General features: G+C 32.6%; 1 non-coding gene and 1 pseudogene across 1 annotated transcript; both read right to left on the bottom strand.

Annotated features, from left to right (window-relative positions):
• Positions 1–792: 792 nt before the first annotated feature.
• On the bottom strand, positions 793–899 carry LOC128042231 (small nucleolar RNA R71). The gene has a single exon (XR_008197436.1). It is a non-coding gene; the product is annotated as a small nucleolar RNA R71 (small nucleolar RNA).
• A 6,628-nt stretch (positions 900–7,527) lies between these two features.
• Positions 7,528–7,628, bottom strand: LOC128041974 (small nucleolar RNA R71; annotated as a pseudogene).
• Between the last annotated feature and the right edge of the window lie 6,011 nt (positions 7,629–13,639).

The raw sequence follows: 13,639 nt of genomic DNA, 5'->3' as shown, positions 1-13,639 counted from the left end.
TTACATTCATAAATAATTCTTTTTACAGTCCTTGTGGGTACAAGAACTCGACATGGTCAATTTATTACTTGTTGCGATTGTGTACACTTGCATATTTCCGTCATTCCAAGTTTTTGGCGTTGTTGCTAGGGACTGTTTTAAAAGATATTATTTGTGAAATTGTGAATTTTGCATTTTGGTCTTTTTTTTCTGTTAAATTTTAATTCTATTTTTTTGTTGTGTTTGTTTTAGGTGTTTCTAAGTATTGATCAAATTATTGACTTACTCCCCGTAGACCTTGAAACTGAAAGGACTTTTAGAAAAAGGAGAAGACAAGTGAACCAAAGAAGGACCGAAGAGACGAATGTCAGAAATCAAAACCAAAATCCAGGAGGAACATTCACTTATATTACTCACAATCCGATCATTATTGCCGATGACAGAAACTGTGTCATTCGACAATATGTCATTCCTCTATTAAAGGAGCTCAATCTAAGTATTAGGAGACCCAAAATTGAGGCACAATAATTCTAGCTGAAGCCGGTAATGTTCCAAATGTTGCAAAATATGGGTAAATCTAGTGAGATTCCTACTGAAGATCGACATCTTCATCTTCGGCTATTCATGAAAGTGGGTGACTCATTTAAACTATTCGGGGTGACTGAGGACGCCTTGAGACTGAGATTATTTCCATACTCCTTAAGAGATAGAGCATGAGCATGATTGAACTCCCTACCATCTGGTTCCATAACTATATGGCAAGAGTTGGTTGAACATTTCTTAATGAAATATTTCCCTCCATCTTTAACCACCAAGATCCAAAATGAAATCATTTCATTTCAGCAACTTGATGAAAAATCTTTATATGATGCATGGGAGCGGTTCCAGGAGTTATTACGAAAGTACCCTCATCACGCCATTCTTTACCGCGTTTAAATGGAGACTTTCTATATTGGTCTCAATATTCATACTAGAATGATGGTGGATGCTCCGAAAAATAGAGCCCTTATTTCTAAGTCTTATAACGATGCTTACGAGATTATTGAAAGAATTTCTAATAATAACTATAAGTGGCCCACCAGCCAAGTAGCCTTAGAAAGACGAGTAGCATGAGTACATGAAGCAGACACGCTCGCTTCTTTGGCAGCCCAGGTATCCTCTATGTCTTCTATGCTTAAGAACATAATTGTTATTGGTTTCAATGGTAACTTGCCAGGTCAGTAGCCGAACCAATTCAAGAATATTTCTTATGAATACTATAGAGATGGCCATTTCTTTTAAAATTGCCCATCGAATCAAGATTAAAAATATTACATGGGAATCAAAATTGGACTGATCCCCAATCAATTTCTTACAACTCCTCATTGCAAAACCATCCAACTTCTCCATGGAGTAATCAATGGGCGGACCATAGCGACTCTTCTATGCCATTTCGACTAAATTATCCGCCAGAATATTCTCAACAAGTGCAACAACCTCCACAAACTGAATCGTCAAGTAATCTTGAGATTTTACTAAAGGCGTACGTAGCGAAGAATGATGAACTAATCCAAAGCCAAGCAGCAACATTGAAGAATTTAGGAAACCAAGTGGGACAGCTAGCCAATGAGCTCAGAAGTAGCCTCCAAGGTATTTGGCCGAGCGACACAGAAAATCCAAGAATTTTGGGCAAAGAACATTGCAAATCAGTCACTTTGCCAAGTGGAAAGACATAGGAGCCGAAGGTGCTTGAGGTTCAAGATGAGCCTGTTATAGCTCAAGACAAAGAAGAAGTTCAACCGAGTGTTGAAACTTCTATATCGTAGAACTCAGATTCAGTGATACTTGATGAGGCAAACTCTAAACCAGTTAGTTTTGATTACCTAACACCCTTGTCGGATATAGAAAAATTTCCACAAAATAGTTGTCTAGTTAAAGCTAAGATTCCACCACTCCCATATCCTGAAGGATTTCAGAAGTAGCAAAATGATACTCAGTTGAAAAAAATCTTCGATGATGAGATGACCTTTAATGACTTCAATGCTGCTAAATCCCCAGATATAATTGAAGACTGCTCTATCTTTTCCAAGATGGAACCATTGGCTTCTATAGAATTGGAGGTCAATTCTTTAAACGGTCCGTTAGAACATATTCTACTAGAGGATTCACCAAGTGATGATGAAGACAAGGAATGTTCGCCTTGGTTAGAAGCTAAGTCGAAGGAATTCACTCAAGAAGTTCCACTCAAATCATTAGAGTTATCATCTCAGGAGTATACGCAACCAAAGCCGTTGATTGAAGAGCCAGCTAAATTGGAACTGAAGATTTTATCTCCTCATTTGAAATATGACTATTTGGGTTTGTCTTTGACTTTACCTGTAATTATTTCAGTTGATTTCACCAAAGATCAAGAAGAAGAGGCACTTGTGATTTTGGAAAGGTACTAGAAGGATACTTGATGAATTATTTCATATATTCGAGTCAACGGTTGGAGGATTTGTAGGAATTTCAGGAAGTTAAACAAGGCCACCAGGAAAGATCATTCTGGGTTTTCTTTCCCTAATAAGATTTTGGACAGATTTGATGGGAAAGAATATGATTACTTCCTAGATGGTTATGGTTGGTATGAGAAATAGCCATTTGACACCACCATGGTCAATGATGATCTTGAATAAAATGGAGGGAGTTCTCTTCACTTTCTCTATCGTTATTTTATATTTTTAGTTTTTTTTCTTATTGTAATAAAATGGTAGACTTAGATAAAATTTTCTTTGGTTCATTACATTAATTAAAAATCTGTCTAAGAGATTAGGACTTAAGCAGGACCATCTGTGAACCCTCCAGTCTTTCCTGGGAGTTTCATTTAATGTAAATTTTTGAAAAATATTTTTCTAAGTAGCCTAGAGAATTTAAGTATTTGTTTTGTTAAATAAAGGGTCAACTTTTAACCCAAGTACTAATTTATTTTAGCTTTTTTTAGTTTACTTTCAGTACAGAAGCTTAAGATCCAAAAAGGAGCTGCCATTGGGCTTAATACACTGCTAAGAAGGGAAATATTCAACCCTTTTCTGCACAAACCTATAGCCCTTACCTTGATCTACCGCCACTCCCAAGTATCCCAAGAGTGCATTTCACTTAACCCCTTATTGTCGCAGCCCTTAACTCCCTAAATCACCACCCCAAATGCCTTCATTCGAAGTCACCAACTATTACACCTAAACTATCCTGAAAACCGCCACCCTCTTCAGCTATAAACCTTATCATTGGCTACTCAACCACCTACACAAAACTAAAACCACACTTAACATATTTTCTAAGTCTGATATGAGAGTCCCTTAATCTAGTACCATTTAACGAAGTGAATAGTTTTATATAATGGCTATGCTGCAGCACATGTAGTTCTAGCAACAAGCTTACTGGAGATACTAAAAACTGCGGGATGACTCAATCAGAGATACATTTAAAAAAATATATATTTCATAACCCGTTTGTTTGTGTTTGGATTTCCAGACTTTATACTCAAACCATGGACTTCAATGTCAAGGAAGGAACGAGGCGATCAGATTTTGAGGGGTCTACAAATAAATAAAAATGGGGGGATCTTTACCTTATGTTATTTCCTTTCTTAGGTTATGTTAGGATTAGGTTCTATTAGCATTTTTGTTTTTCGCATAATAAAACAAGAGGTGGAAATCATAAATAAAAATGAACAAGTTGCAAAGTACAAAATGTGACAAGAGATATATAACTGTCTAAGATTGGATCTAGAGAGAGCTTGGTACTTAAGCAATCAAATTGACTCACCTCCTCTTTTCTAGAATCCTACCTGGTGTATAGTATCTATTCACTTTTAACAATGAGGACATTGTTCATCTTAAGTAGGGGGACCGAAAAATGGAAAATTGAAATTATTTCCTCTCAGAATAAATTTTTCTTTTAATTATGGTTAAGTTATATTTTGTTCAAAAATTTGAAGTTTTGTTAAGTATGCTAAACTTCAGTATGAATAAAGTTCTATTATTTCAATAATTATATGTTAATTGAATTATGACATAAATGTACTCTTAATAAAGTATGTAAATTATACCATAAATTTTTTAGTTCCTTAGGAAAGCTAGACATGCATGAAAGTTTAAGTCTCTAGAATTGACTTAGTAATTTCTTAAGGTGAAATCCTAGGAAGCATGGAATGTTGACAATGATTTAGGCAAACTTTTGTTTGGACCATTTGAGTCTTTCAAGCCAACCTTAATAAATTTTTATCCTTTGAAACTCAACTTTGAGACTATATGGCCTAATTTTATTTGAACCTTTGCAATATTTAGACATCACTTTTCTCTTAATTATCTTTAAATTATCTCAAACACTAGACTCGGTACTTTTCAGAATATTCTTTGAAAATAAGTTTGGGAAGTTAAAAGGAAGTATCAAATACTCAAAAAAACAGAATGCTCATGAAAGAAAAAGAGAAGAAAAGAAAAGAAAAAAAATGAAGAAGAAGAAATAACATATGTATCTGAAAGAAATAGATGTACAAAAGAGCATGTGAAGGCAAAATGAGTTGGTGTATTGAAGGTAATTAATCTGAAGGCTCGATTCAAGCAGAGTCTAGGGTTTTTAGCCTAAATTTATCCATCTTTTACCTACCCCTAGCCTAGACACATTACAACCTATTTAAAAGACCTATTGATTCAAGTTTCTATGCTACCTACATTAGTGGAGAGAAATTTCTATGTTCAATATATGAAGGCATAAATTAAACTTAATGATTGTAGCTTAATCTTAAATAAGGGGATAAAATCAAATTGGTAGGGATTTAACATGTCTTTATTGAGTAAGCATTTAGTCTATTTTTGCTATCATAATAATAATTGAGATTAATTTGAACGATATATATACTTAAGTAGCATAAATCTCAAAAATTTTCTTCTTAAGCATAAGTATACTAAATTCATTATTTTGAGAAAAATGTTTTCTGAAGGAATTTTCCAAAGGTGTTTCCGAGAAATCCTTTTCAACTTATGCATTACTTGGGATGAGCAATGAATTAATTTTAGGGGTGTGGAAACACGACAATAAATAGACATTTTCATGCCCTTTTAAACTCAAATTCATGCAATTTTGGTGTAATTCTTGTAAAAAAATATAGAATAATTATAAAATAATTAAATTGTACTTAAATTATTAACACATAGAATTTTAATTAATTTTATAATAATTTTATAATAATTTTGATTTATTTTTTATAGATTTGCGTAAAGGGTGAAAATTGGTTCGGTAGACACTACTAGAAGGACAAAATCGAGAACCGAATTTTGAAGTACCGAGGTGAATTAATTTTTCAACCTAAAATGGTCCAAATTATGAATATCAGTTCATAATACAAATAATTTTAATTTTGATCCAATTTATTTTGGGTTAAATAATTATTATTAACTAAATTATGAAAGAAGGCCTAGTTGTGCTAAACTAAGAAGACTAATCCAACCAAGCAAATGGGCTGCCCAAAGCCATCCAACATGCTGACCCAATCAGCTCAAATTAGTTGATTATTTGACTTGCAAATCATCCCTTGAAGTTTCCTAGACATTTCATTCAAACCCCTCCACTTATCAAGCTTTTGTAGATTTCCCCCTAGCTAAATTGAGTTTCAAACTTGCCACATGTGTGGCCGGCCATGAGGGGAGTTAAAGGCTGCTGATTTTTGCTATTTTTAACAGCCTATCCAACCTATAAATACCACCTTTGCTACTTATTTAAAACACACCTCTCATCCTTTCATTCTTCAATTATCTCTCACTTTCTCTCTTTAAAACCCTTCATTTGTTCTCCACTTTTCCCTTCCATTCCCTTGCTGATTTCCCCTCTTGGAAAATATCCCTTCAACCACCATTGGAAGAAGCATTCAAGTACTCATAGAAGCCTCAATTCAACAAGAACAAGCAGAGAATGAGGAGCAGAGGAAACTAGTCAAGCTTTGGAGAAACACCGGATTTGATTCTAGTTCCCTATCCTTTAATTTTATTGTTGTTGTTATGAACATGTCTATGAATACTTGTTATGTTGATATATTTAATTTAATTAATATGAATTAAATTTAATTCATGTTAGGTTGATTGCATTTCGTCCACTTTAGTTATTAAAATTATGTTTGTGTTGCTATAGGTATTGGTAAATTGTTTGATTAAGTAAAATCATGAAGTTATTCTTGCATTATAATTGTAAGGTAAATAATGAATTAATTTTTAAATTGCATTGAAATTGTAATTAATTGACACAATACTAAATCAGTGCATGTTTAATCTTCTTAGGTAGCTGAGGGTTAAATTAGCGACAGTATTAAACGGTACATTAGACTTCCATAACTTGCAAGATTATTGTGATTAAACTGTTTCAATCTGAGAATACATTATTACCTCACTTAATCTTTTATTTATTTATGAAGATTGATCAATTTTTTTGAATTGGCATTTGAAAATGTTCAATAGATTAGTTAATTTAATAAGTACGCATCAGCAGTAGTTAGCAAATTACCAAGTTACCGTGAATTTATTCGTAACAACTTGAACATGAGTTTAGTAATTCTAAGTTAAGAAATGTAATTAATCTAACACAATTATGTCATCTTGATTAAAGTCATCTTTTGAAATCGTGCATTGGTACTTTTATTTTTATTTTATTTTATTTTATTTTATTTTAGTTAGTTAAATTTTAGTTTTTAACCACTTTCTCAAAATCAAAATATTTTTCTTCACTAATGTGTTTTTAATTGCATTCATAAATAATTCTTTTCACAGTCCCTATGGGTACGATAACTCAACATTTACTTTTCACTTTATTACTTGTTGTGATTGTGTACACTTGCACATTTCCGTCTTCCAAGATTTTGGCGCCATTGTCGGGGACTGTTTTAAAAGACATTATTTGTGAAATTGTTAATTTTTCATTTTGGTCTATTTTTTTCTATTAAATTTTAATTCCAGTTTTTTTTTTGTTTGTTTAAGGTGTTTATGAGTATTGATCAAATTATTGACTTAGTCCACATAGACCTTGAAATTGTAAGGACTTTCAGACAAAGGAGAAGACAAGCGAACCAAAGGACCGAAGAGATGAATTTCAGGGATCAAAACCAAAATCCAAAATCCAGGAGGAATATTCGCTTACAATTCTCACAATTCGATCATTGTTGCTGATGACAGAAATTGTGCAATTCAACAATATGTCATTCCTCTATTAAATGAGCTTAATTCGAGTATTAGGAGACCCAAAATCGAGGCACAAAAATTCAAGCTGAAGCCTGTAATGTTCCAAATGTTGCAAAATATGGGTCATTTTAGTGGGATTCCTACTTAAGATCGACATCTTCATCTTCGGCTATTTATGGAAGTAAGTGACTCATTTAAACTAGTCGGGGTGACCAAGGACGCCTTGAGACTGAGATTATTTCCATACTCCTTAAGAGATAGAGCACGAGCGTGGTTGAACTCCCTATCGTATGGTTCCGTAACTACATGGCAAGAGTTTGTTGAACGTTTCTTAATGAAATATTTCGCTCTATCTTTAATTGCCAAGATCCGAAATGAAATCACTCAGCAGCTTGATGAAGAATCTTTATATGATGCATGGGATCGGTTCAAAGAGTTATTGCGAAAGTGCCCTCATCACGCCATTCCTTACTGTGTTCAAATGGATACTTTCTATAGTGGTCTCAATATTCATACTTGAATGATGGTGGATGCTTCGGCAAATGGAGCCCTTCTTTCTAAGTCTTATAATGATGCTTACGAGATTATTAAAAGAATCCCCAGCAATAACTATTAGTGGCCTACCAACCGAGCACCCTCAGAAAGACGAGTAGCAAGAGTACATGAAACGGACACACCCACTTCTTTGGCAGCCCAGGTATCCTCTATGTCTTCTATGCTTAAGAACATAATTGTTAATGGTTTCAATGGTAACTTGACAGGTCAGCAGCCAAACCAATTCGTGAATATTTCTTGTGAATACTATGGAGATGACCATTTCTCTGAAAATTTCCCATTGAATCAATAGTCAAAATATTACATGGGAGATCAGAATTGAAATGGTCCGTAATATAGTTCTTACAACTCTTCATGGCAGAAACATCCAACTTCTCCATGGAATAATCAATGGGCAGACTATAGTTTGTTAGAACTCATTCTGTTAACCTTTATCATCACTTTAAACTCCAAACGTAACATTAAACTTATTTCTTCAAGTATACTTATAGATATTTGTTCCTTTAACAAGCAAAACCTTAGAACGTACCTTAATGGGAGGAAAATCACTAGCAGAAATCAGTGGTTTCAGACTCATTTGTTGGGAGGCAGCTTTCATCTGCTCATGGCCCTCATCCTTAAGAAGGAAGATAACTCCTTTAACTTAACCTGAGTGTCCTTTTAGTTTAACCGAAGTCTTTATGGGAACATGGTGAACTTCACATCAAGACTAAGTAGCTTATCAAAATCTGCCACGTCTAAGAATCTTACCTAATTATTTTCATAACCATCATTTTCGTTTCACTTATCATCCAAATCTGATTAGGAATCCTTATCTACTTATTTCCATATCAGAGTCTGCCCATTCTATACGCCAAAAATGCATTTAGGTGACTGCTAGTACTTAGTCAAATATTCCTGCCTATGATTCCTTAATTGTTCCTATTATAGAGGGTTGTATAAATAGAACATTCTTAGTTTTCCTATTCTATATGCCAAGATGGGCCTCTTTGGGCGAACACTTATTCGCCTGTCGTTTTTCTATACAACTATACGCCTGATTGAAGGACTTATACACTCTTACCATTATTATTTCAATCCTCGTACTTAACTTAGCCATATGTTTCGTTCCTCTAGAATACGCTAGACTAAGGTGTCACAGACACGCTCAGAATGCAACTTATACTTAATCCAATCCGAACCTTGGACACTTATAACTATCCTTTTAAGCCTTATTCCTATGGAATATATTTCAAACTTTCAAGACTTCACTCAAGGGTGTACTCATAAACCTCATTTTCTTACGAAAGTCAAGACTTTACTTATTCAAAACTTTATTCTAGAAATTCTTTACTTCCCTAAACAGCACCCGGACACCAAGACTTCACCAAGCAGGGTGTTACACAAACCTTGTAATGGATAAACTCCTGAATTATCAAATTATTTTAAGATTAATCACAATTTTAATATCCTGATGAACTATAGTAACATAACTAGGATAACTGGGTAACCACATCACACCAGAGAGCATCGAAATGCTAAAAGAGGCACTGATGTGAAAACAGAGGCACCAAAGTGCAATCCCATACCAGTGTGCATTCTAACCCTATTGGCATGTCAATTGTATCCTAATCGTTTACTATGTTCGAACAAGAATTTTAACAGAACTTGTCACATTTATATATCAGAGGCACTTCCAGAAATATACCCATACACATGCTGTCAATCAGCTAAGTTCATTCCAAAATCATATAACCATATTTCTCAATTATTCAACAACATCAACTATTCACTTTTTCACCTGTACTTAATTTCAAACAATTTATAATTTCAATCTATTATCAAAACTCAACTGCAAGACAATCAAACCAACTCCTAATAGCACAAGTTATAAAAAATACACTCATCTATATTATTAACTTACCTAATGTATATACAACTATTAGTTGACTTGTAGGGACAAATATGCATTTCCCTTTTTCCCGGTTATCCTCCGTACGATTCAAATCTTGATCTATATAGTAGTTAAATTCAATTTATCAAATTCAAATACATTAACATACTCATTTTTATGCATAGGACTTATAAAGTTCATTTTGCAAATTTTCCTAAAATTTTACACTTCGTTCAATTTAGTCCATAAAACTGAAACTATTTAAACTTTCACATTTAACCTCTAATACTCAAAACTAATTTTAACAGCACCCCTAATTATTCGTTAAACATTTGAAAATTTCACAAAATTACATGCTAAATTTTTATATTTTCATATTAGTCCCTAAACTTAAAACTAATAAAAACTCCTTTACAAAATAGTCATAATCAACAACCAAGCTTAGAAATCTTTCATTTAATCTCAAGAACAATTATAATTCATTAATGGAAAGTCCTAAAACTTTCAACAATTTTATAAATTTGTCCCCGACTTAGCTAGTTTAAATTACAAAGGTATCAAAAATATATATATATATATTAAAATGGATTAAAATTGCTTACCATGCAATAGGGTATAGCTTGAATGAAGCTTTTGATTTCTCAACTATTGTGGTTTTGGTGGAACAAAGAAACATGGAAGAAGATGATAATTTTTTATTTAAGTTTTTGTGTTTTTAACTAATGTTTATAATTTAAATTAATTAACAAATAAATTATTTTAGTTGGAACAATATCAATATTGTCCACCAACTTCAATAATCACTCAATTGCCTCATAATGTCTTTCAATCTTACTAAATAAGCCATCTAATTAATAAAATTCAACCTCGATTAAGTTTTACATCTTTTACAATTTAGTCCTTTTTCTTTAATTAACAAGCCAAACATTAAAATTCTCGGGCCGAACTTCAATATACCTATATAGTAACTTCATAAATAGTTAATAAAAAATATTTACGAGCTAGATTTAAAGACACGAGGTCCCGATACCTTATTTTCTATAACCACTAAACTTTAGGGGCAAACCATTTAAACTTAACTATTTATTCAATTAGCGAAAATTATCATATCAAAATTCAATATAATACTATATTTTGACTCGTATGAATTAAATAATAATTACAGACTCACTAGTCGAATTTGTGGTCTTAAAACCACTATTTTTTGACACCACTGAAAATAGGTTGTTACAACTCTTCCCTCTTATAAAATTTTGTCTTTGAAATTTTCTTACCTGGAAATAAGTTTGGGTATCATGATTTTATAGATTATTCCATTTCCCACATAGCTTCCCTAACTCTGTGCTGGTGCCATAATATTTAACCAACAGTACATGTTTAGCCCGTAATTCCTTCACTTCTCAAGCTAAAATTCTAATTGGTTCTTCATTATAAGTCAAATCAGACTGCAACTCAATTCCATCCGTAGATAATACATGGGACAGATCAGAACGATGAAGACAGAGCATCGAAACATGGAAAATGTTATGGATTCTATTAAGTTCACGAGGTAATGCCAAGCGATAAGCCATTGGTCCAATTCTTTCCAGGATTTCATATGGTCTAGTGAATCTCGGGTTGAGTTTTTTTTTCTACCAAATCGTAAAACTTTTCTCTCAGGTGAGACTTTCAGAAACACTTTCTCACCAACAGAAAACTCAATATCTTTGTGTTACATATCAACGTAAGATTTTTGACAGTTGGATGCAACTTTCAAATTATCACGGATGATTCAAACTTTCTTTTCAGTTTCTTGAATCAAATCATATTTAACTAACTTTCTTTCATTTAGTTCAAACTAGTATAACGGATTTCTTCATTTATGCCCATATAAAGCCTCGTTCGGTGTCATTTTTATGCTTGACTAATAGTTATTATTTTAAGCGAACTTAGCTAACGGTAAATATATTTCCCAAATACATTCTATAACAACCCATTTTTCAATGGTGTCAAAAACAGTGGTTTTAAGGCCACAAATTCAATGAGTAAGTTCGTAAATATTATATAATAATATTTTCAAGTCAAATATTCTTTTAAAAAGGTTTTTGATATGATAAGTTATGTTATATGAGTAATTAATTAAGTTAAAGCGGTAAGACCCTAAAGTTAAGCGAATTTTAGAAAATGAGGTATCGGGACCTCATTTCTATAAATTGAGTCTTAAATATTTTTATAAATATTTATGGAGTGTTATTAAGGTCGTATTAAATTTTCTCTAAGAAATTTTAATGTTTGGATAGTTAATTAATTAAAAGGACTAAATCGTAAAGGATGTAAAATTTGATCAATATTGGATTTGAGTGATTAAATGACTTAAAGAATAAAGGTAAAGGGACTTGAATGGTAATTAAACCATTCAAGGAGTTAGTGGACAAATATGGATATGGATTTCATGTTTTATTTAATTATTAACCAAGGTTAAAATGGTAATTTGATAAATTAAATTAAATTAAATAAAAACAAAAGGCTTAATTACCATAATCTTTTTGGTTTCTTCTTCAACAATCGAATATCCATGGAAAAATCAAGCTAAGTTTCGTCCATGGTTATTTCTTTGTCCATGGCATGTAATTCTTACCCGTTTTTAGTAATTTTTATGTTTTTGAAATCATTGCAACTAGGTCTAGCTAGCCCGTACCTTCATTTTTGAACCTGTTAAAGATTTTGAATGTTTCCATTGATCAATATTTATGATTTTAGATGTTAATTGATGAATTTGAAGTATTTTACTAAGTGATTTTTGATGAATTTTCTGATTAAGGACTAAATTGTTGAAATAGTAATCGTTCAAGGACTTGATGTGAAATTATTGCAAAAATGGGCTAAAATGGATTCTATTAATATTTGGTTGGTATGGGTTTGCAATAAAAATATTTAATTTGCATGTTTTAAGTTTAGGGACTAAATTGAATAAAAATAAAATGTTAGGGTAATTTTGTAAAATTTTCAAAAGACTAAATGGCATAAATTTTTTTTAATATCTAAATGAATAAATTGAATGAAGTTATTAATTTAGATCAAGATCGAGTGGAAAATAGAGGAGAATGGAAAATTACCAAAAACCCATGCACTTTGACATTTATGCAATTTAGCAAGGTAAGTTCTTATGAACTATAGTCACTTAAATGTTGATTAAACTGAATGTTTAATGTGGTATTCTAATGTAAATGAATCAATATATATGTTATGTATTATTATGCAATTTATCATATAAAGAAACGATGGAAATCTAACGACGTACGACGACTATTGAGCCCCGTTTAAACCTTAGGAATCTATAGGATACAAATGGCATGTCATTAGGGTTTTCATGTTTTGGGTTCCGGTCCTGAATGTTCTACCGATGCCTTAGGCTCGGCATTTGTTGCGGATACTCATCAACTTGTGTAAGCAGCATTGTGTAGCTTACATTCCGACTGTCAGCTTGTGATAGTAGACCCAGGTTACCATGTTGAGGGTGCTGGTCTTGAATGTCCTACCGATGGCTGAGTTCCAACATTTGTTGCGGATACTTGTCAGCTTGTGTGAGCGACATCGTGTAGCTACATTTTGACCGTCAGCTTGTGTGAGCAGACCTATTTATGGCTCGAGTGACCAATGATGAAAAGGAATGGTTTCAACCATATGTTTAACACAGTTTGTGTGAGCTTTCTTGTGTATCCAATATTATTCTAAGTGGTTCAACGGGCATGAAAAAGGAAGGAATGGTAACCATTCAAATGACTTATATCATGAAAACTATGGAAATGAATGAAAAAGAAATGTTGAATGAAAGTATGTCTAAGTTCATGAAATTGATGATTTCAAGTGAGATTATTCATGTTTAATGACTTACCTTATGTTAATTCAAATGAATTATGAATTGATGCACTGACATGTGTTATTCATAATGCTTAGGCTTGTGCCAAGCTATTGGTTGGATTGTATTATGTTAGTTTTAAAGATATGCATTGAAATGGTAAGTGTCCAAATGAAAATACGCTTATGTTCATGAAAAGGTGGTAAGAAT

Source organism: Gossypium raimondii, chromosome 6, assembly GCF_025698545.1.
Source record: "Gossypium raimondii isolate GPD5lz chromosome 6, ASM2569854v1, whole genome shotgun sequence".
NCBI classification, from domain to species: Eukaryota; Viridiplantae; Streptophyta; class Magnoliopsida; order Malvales; family Malvaceae; genus Gossypium; species Gossypium raimondii.
Note: the sequence above shows the minus strand (reverse complement) of the source record. Positions and strands in the feature narration are given on the sequence as shown.